At 37.5% G+C, this 12,072-nt stretch overlaps 1 long non-coding RNA gene across 1 annotated transcript; it reads right to left on the bottom strand.

The window, feature by feature from the left end:
- Positions 1–691: 691 nt before the first annotated feature.
- LOC135420637 (uncharacterized) lies at positions 692–11,394 on the bottom strand. Its single transcript, XR_010433640.1, has 3 exons — positions 8,559–11,394; positions 7,208–7,557; positions 692–4,356 (listed from the first exon to the last, which is right to left on the bottom strand). It is a non-coding gene; the product is annotated as an uncharacterized LOC135420637 (long non-coding RNA).
- Between the last annotated feature and the right edge of the window lie 678 nt (positions 11,395–12,072).

The raw sequence follows: 12,072 nt of genomic DNA, 5'->3' as shown, positions 1-12,072 counted from the left end.
TGGGAAACGAGAAAAGGCAAATTTACTACATTCATTCAACAAGCTTGATGCTGTAACACCTTCTCATTCATCCTGTACTAGTGTGAGTTCACTTTTTGTAACTCAGTATTTTTAATTGTTAGAAAACCAATTGTTGTAGTTACTTAGCCAGATCATAAGCTTTGCAGCCTAAGACACAGTAGAGATAATCCAATGGTTATATGATGAAATAGTAAGAAGTTAAATAGAAACTTACATTTATAAGCATGAGATTGCTATCTTACAGAAACAATACAAGTACTTATTTTGTGACTCCTAGACTATAGTGCCTTCCCTAATAATGGGGTCTTGTCCCCAACAGTGCTGAGGTAAAGGCATGAATTTAATTTTTTTGATTGTAGTCCCTGTGCTCTTACAAAGTCTCTGAAGGAACACAAAACACATGCAAAAAAATTACATAAACATTCTACTATCTAAATTACTAATGATGTTTAGAGGTGTCAGATGCCAATATACAGCTCTTCAAATAAAGCATAAAAATCTGGCTGTGGCTTAGCTCTGCGCTTCTTTCTGAATAAATCCTGTTTACATGATTTGTACACATTATTTTTTATTATCTAAAGCAAAGCAGAGACTGTGTTCTTTACCATAGAACTTACAATTAGTGAAGTTTTGCCACACTTAAACTTTTTTCCCTGTCCAAAGTGTTGAATTTCAAATGTTAAAAACTGATTTATTTAAGAGCTGTAAAATACAATTCCAATAGATTCAGAAAGGTTCTACAATGGAACTGAACTATTCCAAAATTTAAACATAAGTGGGAAATCCATCAATCAGAGTTCAAATACAAATTAGTTACATGCACTCTACAGTGTGTACCGCACAATCATAAACCATTTAGACGAAAATGGAAAAGCTGCACGCAAAAATCTCTTGTTGCTCACAGTGTGAAAGTAGATAGTTTGTTTTAAAACAACTGCAAAAATAGCATCTGATTGTCACAGTTTGAATGTTACTTATTCTGATAATTTATTTGACAGCCATTGTGACACAGTCTTTTCTTGGGAAAGTAACATATATGTACTATTTTAGTTCTCAATCAATAAGAGAAATAAACTGTTGCTGGAGGACAAAACAGAAAGAAAGTCTGAGGAAAATAATTAACTATTTTCTTTTATGACATCTGCATGATTTTCATAGGGCCAGCACCAAATGTCCAGGGATGCTTGAGAGATAAAGTAGCAAAGAAAAACCCAACCAAAACAAACCCATTAAAAAAAATCTAAATGAACAAAAACTGCCAAAATCAAAAAGAAACCCCCCAAAACCAAAATAAGGGTGTTGAAAGCAGTACTTATTTGAGGTCTTATTCAGGCAATTACTGACCCAACCTATAATTCCATTCACTTGTCTTAATACAGATGCCCTCTTTTGAAGAGGGTATTCTGAGAAAGAAGGTAGAGAGAGGACAATAAACAGAAGCATGGACAATGTTTTCTGGTCCAAAATCAGACCATATCCTTAGCATTGACTTACTGAAGTCATACAACATGGTACTTCTGTCTGGTATTTTTCTGAGTGCATTTGTCAATAAGCTGCTTGCCTGGGAAGTCCTAGGCCAAATCACAATATGCAAACCTCAGATATACTGTATTTCATTTGTGTTAAAGACCATATTTTTATTGTAGTAATCAGAAACGCTGGAGCTGTCTCAAGAGGGGATATTGAGAAAGTAGAGTGGGGTATCCTTATTAGGGCTTTCACCTTTAAATGAAAAATTGAGTGTGAATCCACACACCTTTTGCCTCTTTAGTTTTATTTTCTCTTTGTCCGAGGTACTGACTGAACATAGCAATGGCTATAGTTGGCTGATTCTTAACTAACAGGGTCATCTTAGTGTTTAGAACTGAGGGGATTTTGCTCTTCCCAGACCATCTATTCTGCAATGGTAAGACTTTGATAACTTGTCTGCACATAAATATAAAAACATAGCTTTACAATTGCTATGTAACTGTGGAACTTCTATTATTATCTGTAGTATCAAAGTACTCTAACTTACCGTGATGCTCCCACTAACATCATCTGGAATTTTGCCACTTACTTCAGACACGGGAAGTTCTTGTCCTTAAAGTGTCTGTGTGTCTGACATTTTTCTATCATTGAGAAAAAAATACAAAGGATTGAGAATATTTACAAATATTTAGGAAAGGGCAGTAAAGCCATCTTCCACTTTCTCCTTATACTCATCTCTTCTCATTTAGCTACTGCTATGTATTTCTAGTTACCTTTATGCTCCCTAAATACATGGTTGTATTTATGTTTGGTACTTTCTGTCTCTGACAAGTTGCCTTGTTCATAGAGGCCCTGCAACTGTGGTTTGTAAAGTGTGTGTCTGCAGGATACACATCGGTGGCACATTTGCTTTGCTGCCAGCTTTATTGTTTTCTTCCAAGGTGGAGTTGTCTTTTTCACAAATTGTTCCAAGCACTCAAGACTCTCATGTCCACAAAGACCATGTTGCCTCTGGTGTTTGACACAGGTGTGGCACTTAAGAAAAAACTAACATAGGTCAGTTAGACATTACATTTTTTTCTTGAGTGTCAGCATACAACAGAAGGCTGCTGGTGCTTTTTTAACCTGGCGTCAAGATATATTCTTTCTTCCAGGACACTGGTGTTGAAGTAAATCGTGTGCTATTGCACAGCAGTTTGTCTTTTCATTGAGTTTTCTCTTTCCAATACAGGTAACTATTCCCTTCTTGCTGCATGAGTTCTGGAGCTATACTAACTTCTACACTTCACACTGACACACCCCAGAGAGAGTATAGCTTCAGCATCTTTTTTTTTCTTCTGCCGGGTTGTGTGCAGAACTGATGTTCCATATGCTTTTTGTCAGGTGGAATGTATGTAACTATCTTATAGTGAGACTACTTGGCCCTGCAAATACTGATAGTGACATCTTTTATATCTGGTTGAGGTTTTTTGAACTCTCAAGCATTTCCAGCATAGGCTGACCTCAGGAAAGCTTTCCTACTTGGCTACTACTTCCCTAATGTGATTCTTTAGCTGCAGGCACTTCTTAATTGGTTTGGTTTTGTAAGTGAATTGCCTTGCAAAGTTAGAGGGTCAGTGCTACAAAATTAATCTGTTTAAATCCAAATGGCACATATTCAGATTATGAATGACTACAAGTCTCCTGGAAGTCCTGTGAATATCTGTGCAGAAAGGAGTTCTGACTGGGATTTCATTAGCTGTGTGTATATCTGCCCATACTGTATTGTATCAAGTGTCTTCATACTCTATTACCATTTCATGTTTCACAGCTACTCAAGGTGAACCGAACCTCTTACAACCACAATTTTTTCAATCACTTCACAGTCATTAATTTTTACTACATTTCTAAAAACTAGTGTAATCCAGACCATAGCCGAAATGTAACAAAATTAACCTAGACATGCAAAGGTATTAAAGCCTCCAGAATCTACTGTTTATATGTTACTGACACACCAAAACAGCAGGACAGCTTTTAACTGCTTTTAAGCATTTTTCTCAGAATGGCGTAGGTGAACACGTGTAAATTACCTACAGTATTTCTAATAGCTAATGAGCTATTGAGAACAGTAGCCCATTCTCAGCTAGATTCCTTATTGAATTTGGCAAAGAATGACTCCAAACACACAACTGCAAATGCCTGAACTGAATAATATCTACATAAAATGTAGCATTTTAGGACTTTCCAAGGTTTTATTTGTCCTCTCTTTAGGTGTAAATCTCTGAAGCAGGGACTTAAATCCCAGTATCCCAGAATGTATCAGGTTACATGCTGTTCTTATATAGGTCTTTCTCTGTTTCTATTCCTCTTAAAATAAATGAAAATAACAGTAACTGTGATGTTAACTTAGGTTGTCTCTCACACTCTAAGAAAATTTAGAAATAAAATGTACTTATCGTATGTACTTGAACACTGAAAACTAGCAGTGTCATCAATGCATTACATCACTAATGAATATCTGTAGTAAAGACCAGAGGTGACCCCCAACATAAATCAGCATCCAAAAATCAACATCAAAAATGTTTGTCATAAAAGTGGAATTGTAGTTTACAAATGCCAAGTCAAGTCAGATGCAAATGAAACACTTTTTGAAAGCATCAGTGGTGTACTTCACTTACATAGAACTAAATCACGAGAAATATTGGGATCATAAAAGACATCATGACAGTGATAATTTTAACCTGTATTTGTTGAATGATTGATTCAGTTGTTCCTCAGCAGAAAGGCTTCCTTCTTGGTCGCTCATCTGACAGGTTTCATGAAGCTCCATCCCTGCAACAGTTCTCAGTTTTGTTTGCTCTGGTAACACTGGGAAATTCATGTAGTCTGGATAATAATAAAAAAAATTCTCTGATGCATTATTCAGAATAACATCTACAGTTTGATGTAATTCTGTCTGTGATGTTGCACTTGGATAAGTGGCTCTTTTAGGTAAACTTTTGACATTTTGTATATAAGGTTATTTCCCTATTCATATTTACAATAGACCCGAGATGTACAGGTCAGACAATTTATAGGTATTTTGGAAAAAACCTGCAATTCTTACTCAATATAAAATTCTGCCTGGCCAATGAAGAACTGACTTCCTACTGTATCATATGGGCAAGTAGTAACCAAATGTTTCACCTATGAAATCATTAGGAGCTTTGCTTTATACTATAATGAGAACTGTAAGTAGAAGAATCAAGTCACTAGTGCCTTGAGGCATAAATGCAGCTATAACACCCCTTAAATTACTGTAGGTGTAATTCTTTGAAATAATGAGATGAAAGAGTTCAAAGCGGTGTTAAAACAGTTATATGCAAGCAACAGTACATCCTTCACTGGACACATTTCACTAGCACAGTTCACAGTTTTTGCAGTGAGCTACATCAGCCCAGAGACTGAGTGACCTCTTGGAATCCTGCCACGTTTCCAGCACCTGTCAAATGGTTCTTTCTGTAGGGCATGCAGACAATGGAAACACATTAAAATAACCATATCTGCCAACAGGGGCAGGTCCAGAGAACAAAAATTGGCCCCCACTGTACATGCAGCTGATCAATAATGAGGATTGATTCTATTCTGTGTGCTCAGTCAGCCTGCCATAAAGAGTGTCTTTAACAAGTACAGTGGACAGGATGGCATAACTGCTCGATTAGCTGGGGTGTTGATGCCACATAGCACAGCCATAGCAATTTCTCATCATGCATCTAGACTGCATGCCTTCCATTTGAGTCCTTTGTCCTATCAGTCAGCTATTACAGGGTAGAGAGGAAAATTTTTTTAATGGAAACAATGAACAGTGCTCTTTTTCATCATATCTTTCTGTGTACCTTGTAACACAGTTTATCAAAATCAATCTATAAAAATCCACAATGCCAGACACATAATGCATTTTAATTGAATATGCAACATATGCATGCATGAATTTATACAGATTATTTGCATGAATTAATGTGAATATATAGCATGTGGGTTTTTTGCCTGCTATCCAGTAGATTATTATTAGCAATAACAGATTCTAAAACTAGCTTTGCACATTTGATAAACGCCACTGGGGGAGGGGAAGGAGGAAAGAGTGTAACAGTGGCTGAGCTAAGGCAGCCTAAGGCATTTTTCTGCCTACACAAGGCACAGACAGACAGAATGGATTGGGGACACTGCTCCAACAGTATCTTTTACTCTTTTGGAAATGTGCAGCATTGGCTTTCTCCTTTTTTCTCTGTATCTACTATGATGTTGTCAGGGAGACAGAGTCCTTGACTTACACCCAGCTGCTGAAGCCATCACCCTTCATAACTACACCCCAAACCTTGTACCCACTGGAAGATCTAAATCTGTTCTGTGACAGGCCCCTGCATGATATATTTAGGTGGTATAGAATAAAAATCTCCTTCTCTGTCTCTTCAGTTAACTCAGAGGAAGCCCAAACTTCATTCCAAAACGCGTATTACAAAAGAGCTGGCTTTATAATGTATTTATAACCCATTGTATTTATATTTGTATGCTTTTTTAAAAAAATTATGGCATAAAGAGGCCCTGGGTAGCCTTTTCATAACATGGTTGTCCATGAAGTATATTTTATATTTATTAAAATCCCCAACATTTGTGAATCTCCTTTGATTTTCTTGTAACTGACATAAAACCTTGCCGTAAATTGATCTCAAAAAGATACATTAAATGGGCATTTTTCATAATTGAATTAGGGTAATATATCTGTTGCCTTCTCAAGTAATTAGATCTCTAATTGTCAATTTTAAAAGTAATCAGGTTGTCAAGAGAGAACACAATCTACAGCTATTTTAAAGGTCAAAATAGTTTTAGATTTCAATTTTATATATTTATTAAAATTCTTACAGTACTCAGACTTACTTTTTTATTTATAAATAGTTGTAATATTAAGGTGTTTAAACCTCATTCTGAATTGATGGGTAAAAGATATGACTATTTTAATTAAATTCTAAAAGGACATTCTGTATATAACCTTTGAGCACAACCCTGAAGTCATTGTTGAGAAAAACTCTAACTGACTTGATAGACTGAAATGTAGAATATAACAGACATAAAAAATAAAAATAGGTCAGTAAGATATAATTGTAAACACTGCACATATTTTTTCACATTATCTTTCCTAATATCTGGGAAAACATTGTTCCGCAAATAAGTACGAATAGTGCCTGATTTCTAAATAACATTTTGGTTAAATTCAATGGCATTGTTGATATTTATTAATAATATCTTTTTTCATGCAGTTGCTTACAGATAGATATAGTAAATAATGTGACTTACAAGAAAAATGTGAAATGAGTCACTTAATTGGGCACTATACCTACAGAACTTCTCAATCTATTTTTAAATATTTTAGAAAAGGAAAGGGAACTAAATGATCAGTTACATTTCTGAGCTAAGTGTTATCAGTAATACTTAGAAATCCTATCCTGACTTTTATTTATTAGTAGCAGCAATTTGAATATGCAGCATTTTGTTAGCAGTTTAAATATTCGAAGTATAACAATAAAAGATATTTAATAATTTTTTCTTAATAGCAAAGAACTATCAAGACAGCAAATACTCTCTCCGATTTAGTGCAAGAGAGAAAGTAAACACTAATTCTAGCAAATAACTATTAATGTCAAAGGATTCCAAGACATTGCCAATATACACTTAAGCATTTCAGAGCAGACAGTGACCTTACCTTCATAGCCAAGGAAAAAGCATGTCAGCAAGTTAGGACTGACCTCCTCCAAAATGGAACAAAAGGCAGAGAAAGCACCTGGGCCTTTTAGAGAGAGTTTATCTAAAAAATATTCAGTTCTCTTCCTGTAGCTCTCCTGGGACCAAATGTCTTTGTATTCCTCCAAGGAAAAGACTCTCTTGTAAACCAAATATGACAGCACTTTGTTCACATCCAGCTCTTCCAGTATTTTCTCTCTCTGATTGCTTGGGATTTCAGAAAGCCACTTACTCCTGTTTTCATTTTCTCTTTTGGTAGATTTCGCACAGTTATAAAACCAAGATTTGGCTGTTCTTCCAAACATTTTTGTACTTAAAGAGAAAATAGAGAATTCTACTTCTGCATTTATCGTGCCGTATTCAGTATGCAAAATAAACATAATGTGGATGGCTAGAATGCAAATACATACTGATGTCTGTAATTATTGTAATTCCAATGGAATAAAGAAGGCCTACATACAAATTATAAAGAAATCTAGCTCAATGCCTGCAGCCTCCTAAGAGGATTACATTACACTAATTAGCCCTTTACAACTGTTAACAGCTTCTGAACCGTAATGATGAGACTGAGAATTGCTTAGTTACTGTTACTTTTTAATTCTGTAACTGATCTTCAAAGATATGCCTTTGCAAAAAATAATTCATTCTAGAAGAATTCATTGTCTAGAAGACAAACTGAAATCAAACTGAAATAATCTGTACAAGCTGGTACAGGACATAACCTAAAGCTTCTTTTGTACACTTTAATTTTATATTCCTCAGAGGCCATACCCAAACCACAGTACAAATGCCCTCCACTTCTCATTCTTTCATAAAATATTAGCTTTAATATGCAATGGAATTGCACATTCAGAAAGCAAGTTTCTATAAATATTTAGTAAACCTTTATGCAAAAGGTAAAAAAAAAAGGTTTCAGAATAAGACCCTTTTTTGTGAAGATAAATACATAACTGTTAAGAATAACATTTCTGCATGTTTAGATCTTTATGTTGTTTCCAAGCAAAATAAACCATGTAGTGTCCATTCCACAAGCCAGGTTGACAGTGAAGATTACTGCAATCCCAGTGGAGGTGTTCTGCCACTGATAATCATTCATTGGGGATCACACATTACATAACCTCCCTTATGCAAATGCTCCTTAATACGTGGACTTCTTGGTCTTGTTTTTATACTTTCTGTCAACATAAATTCCCTATGTAGAAAAGGTATGAGTACTTCCTGCCTCCTCCTGCTGTTTCTTGAACTATTTTTTCTAGTTCCATTACTTCCAACATCATGATAGTGCATCCATGGCCTTGCCCTTGTGGCCTTACCTGCACTTTTCTTAAGAGTGGTTTATCAGTTGTGCAGCAAACAAAACCATTTTGCCAAGCTCTTCGGCAAAAAAGTTTTATGATATTTTCTATCCTGATGATCTGAAGATGCGACCACTGTATCCTCCTATCAGGCTTCTTCTGCTTCTGAAATTTCAATTATTCATCAGTCAGCATTAAAGTTGACCGCTGTCCATGTAAGAATTCAGGAATTTTTTTAATTAATAATATGACCATCCAAACAATTAACTAGCCAGGCTTCACAGAATTGTTTAGCAGCATTGCCTGTCACCCTGTGGTTGTTTGCAGATACAGCAAGCCTCATATGTTACACATCATCTGGAGTAAGGAAAAGTGGAATTATGTGTTATTTGAAGCTGTATTAATGGTCCTAGTTTAGGGTGTTATGGCTTATTAACCATAGCAGTGAGATTCTCATACTTCTGTAATCATCTTGCATCTACTCAGGTAGAGCTACCATGCATCCCATGGCATCACACACCACACCAAAGATGACCCGCGGGGGGAAGAGAGGTGGTAAAAGGCACATTCTATCCCAACCATGAGCCAGGTAGTACAGCTAAACGAGGGTCATTGCAGTCGGCAACTTATCTGGCACATCTTCTATGCGGCCTTTGAAAGTAAGGGCTCCTTTATAATACTGGTTCTTAAAATTCCCTCTAGTTTTTCAACCTTCATAGAGGTAGTACATTTTTTTTCTCTTCAAATTGTTTCTCTCTCTGAAGTTCTACTACTACTAATACAACAATATCTCAGGAGGTAAAAGATCCTGATAAAGCCTGGCACTCCACATATGCTAGACAGCATCCTATGACTCAGCCTTCTCAGCCTCTACAACTTCTGATGGCAAGTTTTTCTATTACTTCACTAAAAGCTAGAGCAAGCACAAAGTTACAGGTTTTGGGTTCATAAGGCAGTGCCCAAAGATGAAGTAAAGGAGGATGTAACCTGCATACATTTTTCAGAGTTTAATTTTTAAAAAAACAAATTTGTGTTTACTTTATTGTGCTGATAACACTGGTTGTAATCAATATCCTAAACAGAGTAATAAATTCTGCACAGTAGTGAATTTGGAAGTTAAAAAAAACAGGTAACCTGTCAAATTAACAATGAAATTTATTTCTAACAGAAGCTATAGGTTATGTCTTATTTTTACATATGTCCATAATGATTCTGACCATGACAGTCTATCCTTGAAGATGCATGACCTTGTTATAGTCAATGACGGACATAAGTGTCAGCAAGTTGCATCACTTCAGAAAAGGAAGGAAGAATTGGTGCAAATGAAAAATGTATATAGTTATCAGTTTGCTGAGGTACATTCTCAATATACCTTAAATAATAAAACTAATTTAAAACCATCATTAAAAGGTTTAGCTGGGGTAGAATGACAAGCAGGATTAACTACAGAGCCATTAGACAATTCTGGGGATTCATGGGAGAAAAAACAGTACTCTGCATTGAAAATGCAAAGAAAGGTTAGTATAATACGAATGGTTAATATAGGCTAGGAACAGTACTACACACAGCAGTTATCCAGGGTAATGACAGTTTGAAATTTGTGAGTATATAGTATATAGGATTGTCTTTGGACTTATGCACTGAATAACTTACTTTTTTTTTTTTTCCTAAAGGACTACAATGTTTTGAGCCAGAAATGTCCCCATTAGTTTTGTTGGTAAAAGAATATATCCCTTTAATCTCAAATATCTTCTTAAGAAGTCTTAAAATCATATAGAATGCGTGGTATCATAGGAAATGCAGCAAAGTGTGGATAATAACAAAATTTGCCTCTCTTCCTTCTCACATACTGTGTAGTTATTTCCAGTAATGTACACAGGAGAATAAAATGCTAAAATTCTGATATGGTAATTGTCAGAGTTCTAATAAAAATCCACAGCTTTCAAAATCTGATTACTAGTTAAAGGCAAAAAATTTGAAAGTGTGTTGAGAAACTGAATACAGAGAAATGGGTGTAAAGTACAATCAAAGGAGGAAACCATAGAAATTGAAGATGCCAAAGAAGCAATTGAGACAAAATGATACATAGAAATGCATGGTGGAAATAAAGGATTTGTGATGGAGAACTACTTTTTTACCAGGGCCAGGGAACTGGTATTTATCTGCAATGACCTGTAAATGATTCAGTGCAGGCTGTTGGACTATGCAATAGAAGTTGTACAATCCTCCCAAGCTCTGAGTCCTAATGCCTGGCAACTCAAACCTCTTCAAATTATTTACCTGGGTGCCTAGTTCTGCAATTTGTACAAAGATGCTGCTTAGTTTTGGTCAGCCTAATTTCATAAGAAATGGTGTTAACCAGGAAGCATCCACTACAAGTAAGATGTGGCAGTGTTTATTTGGCATTGAGGTCAAATAAGGATGCAATCCGATCAACACTTTTTGACATTGACATTGTTTCATAATGAGAATAGTGAAGGGAGGTGCAGCACGTGTTTTTTCCCCTCCCTATTACAAACCACTTGTGCCTGCCATGTGCTCCGCAAAATGGCATGATGAGGATTTTGAGAATTAGTGATGTGATTCTTCACTGCAGCCTCAGAATATTCAGCTTCTTGTTTATGAGAGTTACAGAGAAAAGTTTTTCAAAGCACATTTTTAGATAAACTGAAGTGGGACTTCAACATGAGCTGTCCAGAGAAGGGCAATGCAGCTGGTGAAGGGTCTGGGGCACAACTCTGATGAGGAGCAGCTGAAGGAGCTGGGGGTTCAGCCTGGAGAAAAGGAGGCTCGGGGGAACTTTATTGCTCTCATCAACTCCCTGACAGGAGAGTGGAGCCAGGTGGGGGTTGGGCTCTGCTCCCAGGGAACATGGGACAGAACAAGACGACAGTCTTAAGCTGTGCCAGGGTAGGTTTAGGTTGGACATTAGGAAGAATTTCTTCTCAGGAAGGGTGATCAGACATTGGAATGGGCTGCCCGGGGAGGTGTTGGAGTCATCGTCCCTGGAAGATGTTTAAAGAAACAATGGACGTGGCACTGAGTGCCAAGACCTGGTTGACAAGGTGGCGTTCGGTCATAGGTTGGACTCGATGGTCTCAAAGGTCTTTTCCAACCTAACTGATTTCGTAGATATCGACATTTTCCAATTGCTCACCGGCCTCGGAGCCAGGCGAATGGGTGCGTTTATTAATTAACGCCACAGCAGCGAGAGCTACAAAGAAGTATTCACTCAATTAGAAGAACGAGTGATGACAACAGCTTCACCCCCGCACGGCTCCGGGCCCGGGCGGGTCACGGCGGCGGGCGGAGCGGCAGGGCCGGGCCCGGGGCCAGAGAGGCCCGGGGCGAAGGTGGCGATCGCCGAGGCGGCATCGCTGCGGGTGTCGCGGGAGCTGCGCTGGCTTGCGGCCGAAGTCGGGCGGCGTAAAGAGCCGCAGGAGCCGCGCTGCCCCGGCAGCGCCAGCCCCGAGCGGCAGCGGCTGCGGGCCGAGAACGACAGGCTGCGCTACCGCCTCCTGCTCCTGCGCCA

This window comes from Pseudopipra pipra, chromosome 12 (assembly GCF_036250125.1).
Source record: "Pseudopipra pipra isolate bDixPip1 chromosome 12, bDixPip1.hap1, whole genome shotgun sequence".
NCBI lineage: Eukaryota > Metazoa > Chordata > Aves > Passeriformes > Pipridae > Pseudopipra > Pseudopipra pipra.
The sequence above is the reverse complement of the archived record's forward strand: the minus strand, read 5'-3'. Positions and strand labels throughout refer to the sequence as shown.